Source organism: Patiria miniata, unplaced genomic scaffold (genome assembly GCF_015706575.1).
Source record: "Patiria miniata isolate m_02_andy unplaced genomic scaffold, ASM1570657v1 HiC_scaffold_2, whole genome shotgun sequence".
Classification (NCBI taxonomy): Eukaryota; Metazoa; Echinodermata; class Asteroidea; order Valvatida; family Asterinidae; genus Patiria; species Patiria miniata.
Window position 1 is genome coordinate 12,001,429 of NW_024037058.1, and position 16,377 is coordinate 12,017,805.

Here is a 16,377-nt window from a genome sequence, read left to right on the forward strand (position 1 = left end):
TATAGATCAGAATATATGGGTATCTGCTTCTTATCTCCCAGGATCGCAGAACGTTGCTGCGGATAAGCAGTCCAGATTATTTAATGATAGGACTGAATGGATGCTTAAACCCAAGATTTTCAATCGCATTCAATCCCTTTGGGGCGATATAGCAATTGATTTATTTGCATCCCGACTAAATAAACAAATCTTGCCTTATGTTTCATGGAGGCCAGATCCGGGCGCTCTCTTTGTAGACGCCTTTTCAGTGTCATGGAAACCTTATTTTTTCTATGCGTTTCCTCCCTTCAGAAGGTAGATCAAGAAGAGGCAGAAGGGGTGCTGATTTTCTGGACAACCCAATCGTGGTTTCCCAAGCTCATGGCGATGTTAGTAGACAAGCCAGTACTGCTGCCAAGACAAAGGGATATGATGACCCTACCAAGCAGCGATCAACTTCATCCTCTACGGAACAAGCTTCGGCTGGTTGCCTGCCACTTATCAGGAAATCCTTCCAAATGCAAAATGTTTCTCAACAAGCAACCGAAATCCTCATGGCCTCATGGCGAGAGGGAACCCGAAAACAGTACTCTGGCTACCTCGAAAGATGGCTTCGCTTCTGTCGTCAAGGACAGGTTGATCCAATATGTCCCCCTGTGAACACAGTTTTGGACTTTTTGGCAGAATTATACCATTCTGGCCTTGGCTATAGTGCACTTAATACCGCTCGGTCTGCACTCTCAGCTACGGTAGTGACTAATAATTCCACTACTGTTGGTAATCACCCTTTAATTTGCAGATTTCTTAGAGGTGTATTTCGGTTAAGACCGCCCCAAACACAATATACAGAGGTTTGGGATGTAAGTATCGTCCTAAGATATTTAAAGAGTCTTTACCCACTACAGGGGTTGACTTTAAAAGAAGTGACATTTAAGTTAGTTACTCTAATTGCTTTGGTCTCGGCACAAAGATGCCAAACTTTTCATTTGATGGATATTAAGAATATGACAGTAACTGATTCGGTTTATACCTTCTTTTTTGCTATACTTAAGCAGAGCCGTCCAGGTCTGCCCAATGTTAAGGTTATTCTGAAGCCTTATTGACTGATACAAGTCTATGTGTAGTTAAGACTCTGGAAGAGTACTTACGCCGAACAAGGCCTCTCAGAGGAGAGGAAAGTCAATTGTTTATTTCTCATTCTAAACCTCATAAAAAGGTTACCAAGGAAACAATAAGCAAATGGATTAAACAAGTATTGTCAAACTCTGGCATTGACGTGTCAGTATTCAAACCACACAGTACCAGATCAGCTGTAGTGTCTGCGGCAAAAAGGGCTGATGTTACTATAAATGACATACTAAAAACAGCAGGCTGGAGCACAGAAAGCACGTTTGCTAAGTACTATGACAAAGCTATTGTCATCCCAGCAACTGAGGCTTTTGCCAGTGCTGTACTTCAATTGTAGAGAATTACTTCCTTGCATAATATTATACAGTCCAAAAAGTCTGTTTAATATGCAGTTTTATTTATTTGAAAACACATTTACAACCTTCATGATGAATGTTTGCATAATAACGTTGTCGGTGTTGTTATTGTAAGAATGTGTAATTAGTATATGCTTCAATAAGCTTGAGAGATTAATATAGTGGAGTGATGAAAAACAGTAATTGTAACAAAAGCACTGAACGAGAAATGCTAGTAAAAGCAGGTGAATTCAATAAAACATTGCAGCAAGATTTCTGCTGAACTGAACCAGTATGAAGTTGTGTGAATACAAAGCTTCTTTCCGCTGTACCTGGCTCATGCATTATCCTGCTTTGAAATCTCACGTGGTCTCGAGGTGAATATCGAGAACGAGGTAGAATCCTAAAATTAAACGAAATGAAATTGAAGTTTGATTGGGATTCTATCGAGTGATCGATAGAACCGAGGGATCACGTGCCCTCCACAAAATGATAAATCATAATTATATTCAATGGCCCCACCCTGGTTGGGGGGGGGGGATAATGTATTCGCCGTTAAAAAATGAACACGCTTGGTCACGCCGCGCTATCTCACGTGATCCCTCGGTTCTATCGATCACTCGATGGAATCCCAATCAAACTTCAATTTCATTTCGTTTAATTTTAGGATTTTCAGGTCGATTATGTTACACAGAAATAAATCAGCCGTTTGATTTGAAATCATTACTCAAAGGGAATGATTAATCATTTTAAGAAATGATTATATTCATGTGGGCCTAGTTATGGTAATGAAAATGTTAAAATGTGTCATCACAGCTTGTACTTCTGGTGTTGCTGCTCTTCAGTCTGCAGGTGCATGATGGTCTCGTGGTGATTGGGTTCCAGATTAGTCAGTAGCTGGTCAGCGATACGATTGCGCAGCTTGGCGCCGATCTGCCAGAAAAACCAAACATGTAGACATTAGAAACAATGGAAGAAGTTCAGTCTGAAACTATGAATAATTTAAAACTACAAGATCAGTATAATCTTCCTTAAGACCAATGCAGGCAACAACATGAGCGCCTCTCAAGTGCCCCTCTGCATATTCCAGCCGCGCCATCACAAAGTGCATTCAGATCAGACTTGTGTTGGTCATTAATTTGGTTGAACAATAGACCGGGGACAAAAATGACGTCATGATATTTTTACATGTGTGTCTTTCCATGGGAGCTTGCTGGCTCTCGTCCCCATCTGGCTCCCATAAAAAACCGCTTGTATAAACAAAGCGTGACAAATCATTATGATTCAGTGCTATTGAGACTTTAATTGGTCACAACGTCACGGGGAAGGAGCCTAATGTGTCCATCATTTGTAAGAGGAAAAAAAATAATTAATGAAGGAAAACATTTTACACCTAACTTCTCAATCAAAAGCAACAGATATCAAGTTGAATTGTCCACAGCAGTTTTCAAACTAGCCTGTTGATTTTGTAATGCATTGATTGAAGTGACTGGAGCTAGAATTGGACCTTGAACCATTGGATTGATATCCAAGTGCTATACCCAGCCGATACTCGCCGACTTGTGTCTCTGTTTGGCTCGGTCGTACCTCTTGTTATTGGCCACTTGAATTTTGGACTTTTTGAGATAAAGTAATGTTGGGGCTATTGAGGGCGCTGTTTGTATTTGATGAACTCTCATATTCGACATTAAGGCCTTTCGTTTCAAAGATAGTCGGATGTGTCTCGGAGATATTGTGCACGCGTGTCCATTCCTTTGATTTCCTGTAGTTAAGAAAAAACCAGTGGAAAAAACTCACTTTACTCATCAAACACTTTTCTAAACTATTTCTTGCTAAATGGAGTATAGAAAACTAGCATTCGCACATTATGATACTGGTATTGTGTCCCCACAAAATTAATCTTGTTCCAGACTGAAAAACAACTCGGCCGTTCGAATAGCAAAAACACCGTTACTGCATATGTATTCTATAATGCCTGCATGAGTGCCAAAAGATAGTGTTAAATGAAACATGCAATAGGATTTGTATGACTTAAAAACTTTTAAAACAGCTTTTTTGCCATGTTATTATGACATTCCACTTCCTTTGTAGCAGCAAAAGGGAGAAAATTCAACATTTTAGTTTTTATGCTTATGAAATTTCCATATTCATGAGCGTGATGTCATTCAAGGCAGAACAGTAGTATCACTATAGCTTTTGGTACATACATGTATATATAGGCCTTCATTTTTTTGGAGTAAGTGGCATTTTTTACTTGTTTATCATGTTAAACAGCTTGTTTGTTGGACAATAGTAATGGCCAGTATTTCTTCAAAACTTTGTTTTGTGGGTAATTTTGAAGGACTTATTTTTGTACTGTTCATAAGCACTTGTGCAAGGAGTACCTTGGGTAGCAAAAGCAAAATAGCGCCCTCTTACATGTATTGATGAAAGGATTTGCTAATAATTGAAAAATTACCACTTTCTTGTCACTTCCAATGAAAACAAGTTTTAAGATCTTGTATATTTTAAGAACACATAGTAAGATGTATGAAAACAAGACGAGCTGAATTTCCCCTGCATGTTTCCTTAAAGTCAATAATTAATTTATGCGACCACATAAATCATTTCCCTCAAACATCATGATTCTTTGAAAAGCTGCTTAAAGTTGGTTCACTGAAAGCGTAGACACTGCCAGATGCCCTCTTCAGCCCCTGAGTGCCGCCCAAGTGCGATACATTGTTGATTGTGCACTGCCGTGTCTTCAAGTTGTAGTTAGTAGACTTGCAGTTGGGATGATCAAGACACAGATTGAAGCAGAGTTTCTGTGTCTTCGCGATGGATTGATTAAAACTTGGAGTAGCCAAAGCATAATCGACAAACCCACACATCTGTTGACTACTGAAACTTGGGTGATCATTACGTTAACATCCCCATGAATGCAATCGGAACGATGATGGAAATGGAATACCATTTAACACTCACGGTGGCCATTTTGGATGTATTTCAAATTGATCAGGTGCGAATTCTTTCAAATCTCAAGCCCGGTTCATACTTCATGCGAATGCGAATGCGAAGCGAATTTGACGTCATGAAACATTCGCTGCGAAATTCGCCCGAGTTGAAATGTGTTCAACTTTTGAGAATTCGCAGGGCAAATACTTACCATGACGTCACAGATTCGTGTTCGCTTTGAACCGAGTATGAACCGGGCTGAGAGAAAATCGTATTGCTGTTTCTCCATCGACTGTTCAATAAGGGGTGATATCTGGCCACATTGAAAATTTGCCAATTTTACCATCCTGCAATAATTCGCAATAAGTGCAGTGCGATAGCACCGTACGTGTGGATCTCTTTCGAATCATCCCTTGGTGTTCTGTATATGTATGTAGTGAGCAGAAAACAAATGAGTGGCAGACGTGCAACGGGATTTTTTTTAAATCATATGCAAAAAGCCTTGCAAGAAGCATCTATAGCGGAAGTAATTCGCGCTAAAAAATATATACCGCTATCTGTCTGAGCCCACATAGACTGCTTCCCGCCCATTTTGTTTGTACTAGTACATTTAAGTTGCTTGTCATGGTAATCATGTAATCCTACAGAACTTTTTTGACAATTATAAGGGTGCGTTCAATTAGCGTACCTAGCTGTGTCGACTCGGGTTTAGCCCCGTGCCGTTTGATTAGCTCTGACGTCATTTTCGGCGCTCACCCGACGGTCAGCCCCAAAAGACCTTGCTCGTGGAGCGGAGTCATCAATGGTGGAAATACGTGACACGCATGCATTGGTCATTCCAAGAAACGGGCAAATATGGCGGTCGAACAGTGAAGCCTAAACATTGGCCTATTGAGCTCATTGCGACTTTAGAGGTTTTAATTCCAGCCCGACTTCGTTACTTTGTTTTTGCGATTGACCGCAGTCGATGAGGATCATGATGGTCCGTGTTTGCACAACCCCCTTGGCGATCCCGCACTCTCAAAAAGATATGTCAAAAATAATTAGGTAAAAATTGTTATGTAAAATAATACACAATTTCGGTAAAATTCGCCGGGAAAAAAAGTACCTCGAAAACATGTAAAATGAAAAAAACATATTGAAAAAGTAAAGCAGTCAGTTTACCTTAATTATGTACAAACGTACTGTAATTAGGTCAAACGTACTTCAGTAAAACAAGGTAAAAACGTACACTCAGTGACGCGATGCAGCTAGCACAGCACAGCATAAGTGAAGATGGAGTACACCGTGACGTCTGAAACAACGAGGGGATGTCCTGCAGCTAATTTCGGTCTTTAAAGGTAACATTTTCTAAAGCTCTTGTGATTCTTATACCGTCCCCAAGCCCCAGAAATGCCTGGACACTTTGTACCATAAAACCCCCAGGATATTCTATAATATTAGTAGTGTTTAACTCGGCCACTGCGCGTATTATACAACTCGTATTTGAACCAACTCGCAGCGAGACAACTCGTACGTGTCGTACGCGGGCCAACTCGTACGCCAGCCATCTCGTATGCCGGCCAAAATTAGCCAATTTAAAGAAATTAAACGATACACCGTTCCCAGTAGGCCTACATAGTCAAGAATCGCCGACTACATATAATTTTGTATACGAGTTTAATTCTGTGTACGAGTTGGACCGCGTACGAATTTGTCCATGTACTAGTTGTAGAAAGAATGTTGCAAGTGACGCTGTTGTTTTCTTCAAGATGATAAGACATGAATCTGGGACTAAGAAACATTTCCAATTTTGTTAGTAAATACTTTCTAGAAAATTTTCTAGACTCTCCATAGACTTTGTATACAACCACTGAAGTATCGTCAGGTTGCAACATTCTTTCCCGAGTTGTCCCGTACGAGTTAGTCGCGTACGAGTTGGTTCGCGTACGAGTTGACCTGTATTCGGCCTATGTACACGTACATTCACGCATGCATACTCGCCGTGGCCGAGCTAGCTGTGGGCCATGGGTTTGATATGCATCATGTACTGTTGTATCTTATCTTGCAAAGTTTCCAAGAACTGCTGTGGATTGGGGACGGTATGACAATTATAAAGAGCTTGGGGAAAATGTTATTAACTTCAAAGACCTGTTGGTTTCTCCAACTTATAGCTATATGCTGTGGTATGCTGCACAGTCCGGGAAGTTATGTAAAGTTTACTTAATTGTCTTTTAATTAATACATGTGTAAATATATTTACACATACATCAAGTAAATTTTTGCACAACTGTCAAGAAAACTTGTACCCAACACGCAGTATGTAACTTTTTACACAATTGCAAGCGAGTTCGTATAGTACATACAGAACATGGTTAAATTTTACACAACTTCGTGTGTATTTTTTTTCTGAGAGTGCGCCTGCCTTTACCCGAGTCGATCTGGGTGAACTACTCGAACGAACCCTAGAGTTAGCAAAAGTCAACAAATTTATGCTGATCAGCCAAGACGTTTTGTTTTGTTTACGATGGGACCACATGGTGTCCTGATAGTGTTTAAAGAAGGCAAAACGGAGAAAATTGCAATTCACTACAAACAATGTTATTTACTTTTTATTCCCTTTATTGAGGACGGATTTGGGTTCCTTTTGTTACATAAGAAAACAAGTGACGTGACATTGTATTTACAATCAATAGTGCTGATGGCCGAAGCACAGGTACTTTTCACTTCATTTAATGAAACTGAAGTAGGTCACACTTTTGGATCGAAAGAGATATACTATGTGATTAACGTTCATTTATAATTTGCTCTTACTCAATTTTGTTCTTCAATTTTAAACGAACAAAACACATGATAAAAAAAGCGTTTACATTTTACTTGGGCTCGCTTGACTTTGTTTTGGCGGTTTGCCCCGGGGTAGTTGACGCGCGGCAGGATGGCCGACCAACACATTATGGTGCGGGGCAACAAAGACCGCGTCCAGTAAGCATGCTGTTAATCGTTCCCTGTGTGGCTTTTTTTTTTGGGGGGGGGGGGAGAATCCCCAGATCGTTTGCTCCTACATGGATAATTATGTAATCTGGGTTGGTCTGCTCGGTCAACCAACAGCGGTGTAGCAAGGTGGAACGGATAGTAGCCACGTCATTCAAGAGTCCCCCAGCTGAAGAAGCAGCAGCCCGGCCAGTCCAGTGGACGATGGAATCTCCAACGACCCACACCAATGGCTCGTAGGTGGGTTGCATATAATGGCTCATGAAAGTAAAAGAACAATATGCAAAGAAAATACACTAATCTTAACGCACAAATGAGATAATTGAATACCAAACAGGAGCTGGTTTATTATAATATAGTAATTATTGAACAAGTTGTGGGGTAATGTGAATAATTATAACAGCGATACACTCCAGATTGCCTACGACCCATCCTCTGTATTTCATGCTCGGGAATGCCAGCCATAGCCGCCGATGTGGCTGCACCAATACGAAAGGAATGGGAAGTGATACGGAAACCGTGTATGCCAACGAAAGTAAGGGACCGCCTCAAAATTGCTGTGAATTGAGAGCGAGTCATGGGTGTACCATCAAAGTGGGATAGAAAATGGATAAGATGCTGGGGGCTGTCACGCAAATAGTATTGCGTAGTGGCATGCACGGGGCATATTAAAATGTCACCGTTTGACACAGTGGGAATGCAAATTACACAACCATTCCCATACTGATAGGTCTTAGAGAACCGTGAGCTTAATATCACCAGATGGGAGATGTCGAAGAGAAACGTCACAATGTCTTGAAGGTGAATTCGCATTACGAGTTGGCGCAGTAAGTTCGCCAACACGAAACAGCAATGCCTCAAACTGACTTACACAAACTGATTGCAAAGCCGGAATAATAAGGCGGAGAATATCGAATGTAATGGGACGGTGTGTGTCACGGCTGCTGTTTCGCCGCCGACAACCATCCAACAACCGTTTGACAATACAATGCTGAGTAATGTCAGGCAAACTGTATAGACGTAATGTGGAAGCAATGCCAGAAACATAAGACGCTATTGTATCAGGGGACTCTTGTTAATGGACATAAATGCAATAAATTGGATGAGTTGATGTAACGATGGATGAGAATCAGAAGTGAGGCCATGGCGTAAAATAAACCATCTGCACGATCATCATGGTAAACTGAATGAGTACGGGGAGCGACAGAATCTACTAAAAGACCGTGCATTTCTAACTGAATAGAAGTTGCTGCGAAGGTCTGCTGGCAAGGGAGCAATAGTGGCGTCTGCCACGGGCGCTAGCTGCCGAATTCTGGTCATCTGAAAGCGGGAGAGAGCATATATTTATTTACCTATTACATGTACATTTATTTACCCAGGGTATGCCCAAACAGATTAAAAGTGGTTTCCACTGGGCCCTGCATACAAAAAATGATGACTACAAACATGTATAATTATACAATACATTATGAATACAATAAAATTCAATACAATGGGATAAAACATTATTTGATTAATGTAGGCCTATAGTTGTTAAGCAAATACTATAAATACAATATCTTTAAAACTATTATAACTACCTGTACAGTGTGAATGCTTTACTATAAAGTGGATTCAGTGAACACGAAAAATTTGGATCTATCTTGTAACATCCAGAAAACAATATTGCTACAACTCTATTCGCTGATTACGGGAGGGGCGAAAACCTCGCGAAAAAAACCTTTTGGGAGAAAACACGGGGAAATTACCATCCGGCTCCTTAGATCAGCACATATCTAGATCTGTATAATCAGAGAAGACAGCGACAAATACACACATAATTATTTGCAGAAATATTATTACTGACTGAACGTTTTACGCAGTTCAGATTTGAATGAGGTTAGAGAAGTCATGGTTCTCAACTGCAAATGCAAATTATTCCATATGATTGTACCAGTTACAGCAAATCTTGAGGCATAACATGGTTTTTTTTTGTAAAAGGAACATTGTTTTTTTTTTGCAAAAGGAATCCTCAGTGCCATATCAGTGGATTGTCTCATTTTTCGTAAACATCTTTGTCATATACAAAGGAGTTATTTTGTTTATACAATTGTAAACAAGAATAGCCTTTTTATACTCGACTCTTTCAGCAAATGACATCAAATTAAGACTAGCAAACGTATCGGCTGAAGGAGTTAAGAATGCACACTTCAGGATTATCCGCGCGGCTCTTTTCAGACATTTATTAAGAATATTGTCTTGTGATGTGTACCTTCCTCCCCTTACAGTACTACAATAGTCTAAAGATGGCATAACTAAGCTAACAAAAACAGAGTGCAGACTGCTTTGGGGAACATACTCGCGGATTCTAATTAGCATACCTTGTTTAGAGGAAACCGTTTTCTTCACGTATTCAACGTGTGGGCCCCAACTTAAAGTGTCATCAATAATAACACCTAGACACTTACAAGAGTTCACCTTTACAACTGGACTACCAGCAATACTGACATTAAGGTCAGTACTGCAGACTTTTATTTTAGTTCCAATAAGCATGGATTTTGTTTTGCTGGCGTTTATTGTAGGTTTGTTTTTCTGAGTCACCAATCGTGAATTATCGCTAGGGCTGTAGGCTATTCAAATTGTTTTCTATTTCATCAACACTGGTAGAACTACACACTAATGTGGATATACATGAACAAATTACACTCGCTAGGGATACAAAGCGGTAGGTCGCTTGAATAAATAATAAATAACAGTGGGCCTAAAATTTATCCCTATATGGTACGCCGGTATTAAGTGCGACCCGAAAAAGTCGGGCTGTTCGTGCTAGTTCCAGCCGTAAGGGTCTGCCTTTTGCGGACGTGTAAGAAATCACATATTGTGCATTAGGTTGGTTTCCTTTCAACCAGATGTTTGAAATAGGATAAGTAAACAATCCAAAACATACAATTTTTCGGGGATTTCAGGACGCAGTGTCCCTTTAAGGGCGCTTGCGCAATCACTGGAGTCTGCACTCCCAACGAAAAAGGAAATCATCAAGGTAGTGAAGAAGATTGTCAGTTCCTGCTACCTTGCGGGTACTATACTCAAGAAAAGTGCTAAACCTTTCGAATAATGTGACACAAGATATTGAACAGCCCATGGACATACATTTATCATAGTAGAAAACCAATTAAAGCAGAACCCTAACAAATTGAAGTCATTTGGGTAAACAGGTTGTAAGCGGAAACCGACTTTATATCCGACTTTTTTCGGATATTTGCGAATATTTTGAGCAGCGTGAGGGCGAATTTGCCAAGCAGGTGACTCGTGCGTACCGACCATGAACACGCAGTCATTTTGAGCATTTATACCGCTACGGGCCGGCCGTAGAAGGGACCCAAAGTCGATGAAGTCCCCGTTCCAAATTTTTTCCTGGATTGGTTTAGAAATCCCCATCCCCAGCTCATCACAAACGCTATAGCGTTGTGTATAGTTATGCGCAGCCGCGGTACTTACACTAGTACTAGCGCCATAGGAAGTGAAGTCACGGGCATTGAGAAAGTGGGACAACTATACGGAAATAACCTGAGGATTAGGGAGATTGTTGCAGGCAACTGAACAATATTATCAACACCGGACTCACCAAACCCCGGAGCTCCAGGCGGTGCAGTAGCACTGGGCAGGCCTCTATCCCTGAACATGTAGCAGTCCATCTAATGGGGCGGCAGGGACTGCGTACGTCGGCGCCTGCATCATCAGAGTCTCATTCACGGGGTTAGTGACGGCAGCCCCCGATCGGCGTAGGCTAGGCCTAGAAGTAGAAGAACAAGGCCTTCCTCGTGGCCTCCTCGCCTCGGAAACCTGCCCCGATGCAGCAGCAGCGTTCTTCTTTGATTCTTATTATTATTATTATTATTTCGGCATCATTATAATCCCACACAATTAAAGACGAAATTAAAATGGACTAAATCAAAGAACGAAACTGAAAATACTATTCGGTTCTAAGATACAAATGATACAAAACTGAAACGAGCTAAGAGCTTGAATATAATTTTAAAAAACTGCGAATGGAAATCTTTGCAAATCAATTTATAAGAACGAGAAAAAACGCAACCGTCTAGCAACACTGCTCTGACGACAGTGACAAACTTCGTCCTGGTTTGGAACGGCTACAGGATGGGTGGGTGCTGCTATACCATATCGGACTGAAGCTCCACGGGGCTTGTGGATTTCGGCACTGACAAATAATAGCAAATTTGCCGAATGGCTGAAACCGACAATCGGTAACTGAAATTTCACCGATGTATCGGCTACCCTGGATCAAGTCATCGGTCTACCCCTCATCCATTTAGCATTCTCACTCTCTCTATCTGACTACTCTGGTCTATACTGAATGTCGATTGTTTCTACTCATTTTCTGAATCAAACATACCAATTGTACATGCGTTTCTGTGTCACTAACCATGACCTGCATTTTGTTTCAGGTGTAACATAAGTTGTCCCAATTTCACAGTACTGTGCGCAACGCCTGGTGCTTTGAATGCTCATGAATGCTGTTGAAGGCTTTTATATGAAATGCGACCGCGCGCGGGACCGATACTGAGGGAAGTCCAATTCGTCATTACAACGGAGAAAGTTAACGCGTGACTAGACTGACTCGTAAAAGGAAAATACCCAACAAAAAACAAAACAAGAACGGGTTTTGACAATCTGCCTCACACTTCCCAGTCCATGCATAGAAAATGTACTAGAATACTGAGTTTTAGCGGCCGTCTGTATTGTGAGTGGCAATACTTAAATCTCCAAACAAACGCAATGGTCACTTTTGTGTTTCTTTTACCTAGTTATGTAGAAAAACATTTTTTTATCGCAAAAGGGGCACTGTTGCGTTTGATTGCCAGTTCATGTGACCTTTTTATTCGCTTGACGAGCACTAGTATTTTTAGTGGCCAGTTTTCTAGCTTGAGGAGAGAGGGCACAATTTCAATGTTTATTTTACATCTTTAGACATAAATATAAAATTAAATTAAAAGGCAATGTAAAACCACATGAACAGGGGCACAATTTGTGCTTTCGAGCAAGCGGGGCACAATTTGTGCTTTCGAAGGGTAGTTTTCCATCTCGAGAAGGTGCACAATCTTGTTAAAGCGAGACGGGTATTTGTGTTTTAACAGGCGTAGACAGGGGGGGGGGGGTAAGGGGGTACTTACCCCCCCCCCAATATTTTATAAAGACTGCCTTTGCCCATTCAAATGCCCTTTTTCAACGGGCTTACCCCCCCCCCTCATAATTTGTAAAGAGTGCCCTTTTTTACGAAGTGATGCGAAAAAGCCGATAAAATAAAAATAAAAAAATTACCAAAAGAAATTGAAATTGGGAACAGCTTATGACAAAAACTATAGCTGTTTCGACTTAAACCGAAACAGCTATTAAATGAAGAAATCTAACAATATACACGGAACTTGCATGGGCGGATCCAGGAATTTTTACAGGGTGTGGGTTCTTCAGCAAATCAATGCTGAAATTTAGACAGGTTTTTTTTGTCCGGACACTTTGCTCCGTAAAATCAATAGGTGGGGGTGGGGGGGGGGGGGCTAGTACCATACTTTCATTTGGGCCGCTGTTCAAATCTGACGATTATTATTAACACTATTTTACAGGATAGTGTACAAATGCCCCCGTAACCAAGCACGCTCTGTCCGTATTTAGTGCACTATAGCGTAGGCTATATTAAAACCAGTATAATTGTTTTGGGGTTGTCAGAGCTTATGAATTGTTTTATGAATTTCTATTGAAAAAAAAGTAACTTTTTGACAGAGCTGGGGGATATGTGTACCCCGCACCCCTGAATCCGCGCCTGCCTTGTCAAACCAAAGTACAAATACCCTTGTCACACGCAGTGGAGAACAGAGTTTCAAATTGTGTCATAAATCCTGTGGGGCTGATTAATGGGTTGGATTCAGAGACATCATAGCATCAAGAGTATGGATGATAACTAAAGCTTAACTACAGGACTTTGTTGCTTACTTATGAAGTACATGTTTGTACTATATGCTGCCATTCATACTCTAGCATGATTAGTCATTAAAGAGAAAATGCAATAATGAAGTTAATAATATTAATTAGTAAATCTAATCGACTGTGCATAGCAACTGTCAATTAAACAGGAAAGCCTTTCTACAGATATTATTTCCAGAATCAGCCAATCTCAAGTATTGTAAGATTAAGACCAATTAAGTTTATTATGTCTTATATCAGAACAACTGATACATTGAACTGAATCCAAAGATTACAGTTTACGTCTGTAACAGATGTTGTGGCCAGAATCAGACAAGCTCATTATTGTAAGATTAAGACAAATTAAGTTTATTATGTCTATCTCAGAACAACTGATACATTGACCTGAATCCAAAGATTACAGTTTACGTTTGTAACAGATGTTGTGGCTTGAATCAGACAAGCTCAGTATGGTAAGATTAAGACCAATTAAGTTTTTTATGTCTATCTCAGAACAACTGATACATTAAACGGAATTCTATAAGATTAAAATAAAGTTTACGTTTGTAACAGATGTTGCGGCCAGAATCGAAAGGCTTAGTATTATAAGACAAAGTTAACTCTGTCTTATCTTACAACAACCGACAAATTGCACTGAACTCAACTTTTTCATTTTCAGTTCTTTCGTTAGTTATTTCGCAAAAGAAAAAAAAGAAAAAAGAAAAAGGTCCAAAAGATAGTCCGGAATTTACCCAAATTATATCAGTATTTATTGTATTGTATATGTGGCCACATTAGTAAAAAGTTTCCGTAAACGCAAGCTCGTCTCAAATTTAGATTTACTGTGTTGGAATTATATCGCCCAACATTTACATTTATGTGTTTAATGACGCCTTTTCGTGGTGTCTTGAGTAAGGCTGTCTGTCTTATATTTCGCAGTTCGACAGAGCAAGCTGCAGAGGCAGTTTTTGTTTCGGTGTACTCGCTACCACGAGACCGGCGCTTTGTTGCGCTGCAGTCAGGGTTTAGGCTTGTGCCATTACGATCGGACGTCTGCGGAACTGATGTAGATGATGCATAACTGCGTTATGAGTTCATTAATTGCATCCCCTGATATTTAGATCATACGAGAGTCATCAAAAATAAAGCTGGCGGGAAACAGCACTCAGGGTGACATAATTTTTGGTTTATGTCTTCCATCTCTTCAGTTCATAACAACTTGAAGGTGCCTCTGACAATTCGGGCAATTCACAATGCAGTGCGCCACCAAGGGTTTTCCGTGTAGAGTCAATTTTTCAAGTTTACGGTTGACAAAACATGGCTCATTTGAATGAGTGTCAGTAGACAACTTGATCTTATATGTGATAAATTGGAGCATAGCGTTCTGCCGCCTTACAAAAAACACCATATTGATATAATAAGAAAAGAAAAGGGCAAACAGATCCTTGAATCATACGCTTACGAAACTACTGACCGGAAAAAACTAACGCGCTGCAAATTTGTCGACCATCTCCCACAATGCACTGGGAAAAATGAACTCTCCGTGGCAAACTCTTGGGGCGCACTGCATTGTGAATAGCCCGAATTAACATGAGGCTAAGAGCGTTTTTGAAACGACTGGCTTCGGCTTCGCCTTCGGCTTAGGGAGATTTTAGGCCCCGATTTCTGGAACTCCAGCAATAGTTTGGTGCCTGTTATGCTTCAGGAACATTCAATCGGTTGATGTGAAGCCAAAAGTTGGAATATTTTTGTTTAGTTTGCCTTTCAGTGATTCAGAAGTCGGAAGCAAAGCCGAAGCCGAAGACGAAGCAAAGATTTCGAAAACCCCTAAAGAGAGAGTTGCATTCGCGTGGTTTTCATAGTCGGTTGGCTTATTGTCCAAAAATGATTTTTGACTTATGCAATTTTGTGTATTCTAAGGAGCGTATACAGGGCATCGTTTTTGAGCCGAAATGAAACAATTATTGATAACCCAGTTTCGCTGAGTTTCTTTTTTGGGACATTCATGTAGAAACGTTTGTAAAATAAGAATAGTCATATATTGAGACTTTTTGCAGAAGATGACCAATCAAAATTTAAAATTGTAGAATATTATCACTAACTAAACAGAGCGGGAACAGTACGGGCTATCGCTATACAGAGACAGCCGGGCGTGGCGGTAGGCGAATTATCTTTTCCCAAACTACATTCATTATACATGGTTGTAATGCGCCCTCTGCGATGCTTTTATGATACGTACGCAGGTATATATATTTTTCCCCAGGATTTGTCGAGCATGCAGTGCGATAGCTCAGTCGCGAGGAATCATCGCGGTGTGTGGTCATGTCACCGTTTTGTACCCGTCACGAATTGTTTTTCTTTTTTAATCTGAGGCTTTGGATGATTATTTTAATGAGAGAATGTGAGTTCGAATCCACACATTATAATTTTTTTTTACTAATTTGCAGCTTTGGAGGAATTTTTTTAAAGGAAAATAAAGTCCAACTTTAATAAGGTTCGATTTCATTTCTTTCTTTTTTCTATGATAAGTTTTTTCTCATGTAAGGCCAAAAAAAACGGTCTCTGGTCAGCGCGGGCGTCGATTTTAATCATGCGCGTCAATTTTTTTTTCCCAAAATGTTCTGCGGTAGCTCCAACAGCGCCCTTTATTACCGCACTTCCTCAATTTTTTTCCCAAAGAGCACCAAGGAATGGGAAATTGCACCAAGGCAAATGATCGAGAGCACCAAGGCAAATTATGGAGGACACCAATGTACATGAGGACACCAATAAAGCTAAATAGTACCCCATCTTGTCTGTACAATCCAAGCTTGAAGAAAAGAAAAAAGAAAAAAAGAAAAAAAAAAGCCGCGTCCCCGCGTCAATTCCGGAACTTTGGTCTGACCAGAGACCGAATATTTTTTTCTTTTGGCTTAATAGAGAAGTAAAGTTCAAAACCTCAAAACGTACACCCTATTTGCTTATGTTGGGGGGGGGGAATCGCAGCGGGGCCGTAGCGGGGATGAAACACTATGGTGTCAGGCCAAACAGCTACTAGCTCTGGACGGGGTTGGAACGGCTGGCATACGAGACG